This window comes from Nicotiana tabacum, chromosome 18 (genome assembly GCF_000715075.1).
Source record: "Nicotiana tabacum cultivar K326 chromosome 18, ASM71507v2, whole genome shotgun sequence".
Taxonomy (NCBI): domain Eukaryota; kingdom Viridiplantae; phylum Streptophyta; class Magnoliopsida; order Solanales; family Solanaceae; genus Nicotiana; species Nicotiana tabacum.
This window is the reverse complement of record NC_134097.1, coordinates 159,185,703-159,187,520: the sequence shown is the minus strand read 5'-3', so window position 1 is coordinate 159,187,520 and position 1,818 is coordinate 159,185,703.

Below are 1,818 nucleotides of genomic sequence, written 5' to 3'. Positions count from 1 at the left end.
TAGAAGTGGTCATTTGTGGAGTTTAAAGGTTCCGAGATGAGCAGTGGAGTACTGTTGAGAGTGTTGCAAGTATTGCAGTGGTGGTGAGGAGCGGGATGGTTTCGTGACTTTGGGATATTTTCTGGAGGTGTGGGGTTCTGAGCATTCGGGAAATTAATGTCGGGAGTGGTGAGGGAAAATGGCAGATTCGCCAGATTCTGAACCTGATCAAGTTCTTCTTGAAATTTCAGCAGCTTTTGTTCAAGCTGGGATGCACCTTCTTTGGAAACCTGAGTACCATGAGTGACCTCTACTCGTTCAGTTGAGTTTTCCTTTTTGTTCGAATCTTCCATCTTCCCTTTGTTCTTGTTTCTGATAGGACTAAGAGGAGGAGTGGGTGGAGGCCCCATGGATCTCGTTGAATAAGATGATGTTACCAGAGAGCACGAAACTAACCTTTGGAGAGGGGAATAAATAAAACAAAAGTAAAAACAAAAAAAGGTAACAAGTCAGTGCGACTTATAAGAAAAAAAGGTTGCGATATTTAAGCACATAATGTAAGAATGTAAATCGTGTCCTATTTGGGAACTTCTTTGTGCCCGATGTAGGCCTAGTGACAAGTTGATTTGGAGAACATGGAATGCTAAATGCCTCATTCTATTGATAAAAGGTAGACGAATCCCAAAACGATGCTAAATAATGTCACTAGTGGCCATGGGCCTTATTACATTTCTTAAAGCAAAAGAACAGGCTCCTATCTACTTGGTTCCAGAAGAACCTTCTCCAGACTCGACATCGTTGAACAACTTTCCCAGCTCGAGAAATCCCATCAATAGGTAGGTCTGGCTAGATGGCCGCCCTCATTTCCCTCAGCATTTTGGCAATCCTCGATCCTTTTGAGGAACTTCCTTTCTAGCTCCACTATGCCTCGCTCCAAATGTCCCAGTCGCTTGTTGGCGCTGACAGCCATGTCTTTCCACTCCTTGATCAATTTTTGGTTGGCTTCTTGTATCTCACGGTGCTCGCTTTCACATTCCCGGATCCTCTTGCGCAGTTGACTATATTTGACCTGTGCCTCGGCCCTTTCATCTATGATCCTGTGGCCCCTAGTAAGTCCTGGCTAACCCAGACCATCGTGATTAGATTCCAACCAGCCTGAATAGTATAGAGTACAACCAGCATGGTATCTGTCTGGTTCGATAGTGTCTCTTCCCATGATGATCTTGCAATGCCATATATGCTGAGCTTGGCACTTATAAGGACTGCCATAGCTTGGAAGTCAGCCCGGAAGTGACTCATCTTGTCTACCCTTGGTATAACCTGCTTTCTACTAGCTTGCCTTATAACTTGGAGAGGGACATCAGTTTAGGTTCCTCTCAGATCGATTAGTATCAGAAATGGCGCATCCCTGGATCGGACGATGAACTCCTCAGTAGGGAACCACTCGAACATCCATTATACTTGATCCTCAGTTAGATTTTCAAACAGCTCTAATCATCCCTTGGCATCTTCTAGCTGGGCGAACATGTTGGGCATGTAGTTCATTCGTTTTGGATGATGGAAGGTGATATGATTGTCCCAGTCTCTTCGCTGAATTTCTTGTCGGTATTCACCCATTTGTAGATGCTCCAAGAGCCAAAGCTGAAGTAGCAAATTGCAACCTTCGAAGCGTTCGACTCCTTGTTGACACTTCTCCAAGGTTCGATATATCTCCGCAATAATCATAGGTACAATGCTGAATGGTTGCCCACCAATTCCCTCCACTAGAGTTTTGGTTACCATAGCTAGCCTGATGTGGATCTTGGCTTTCTTCATTGGAAACACTATCATCCCCAGGAA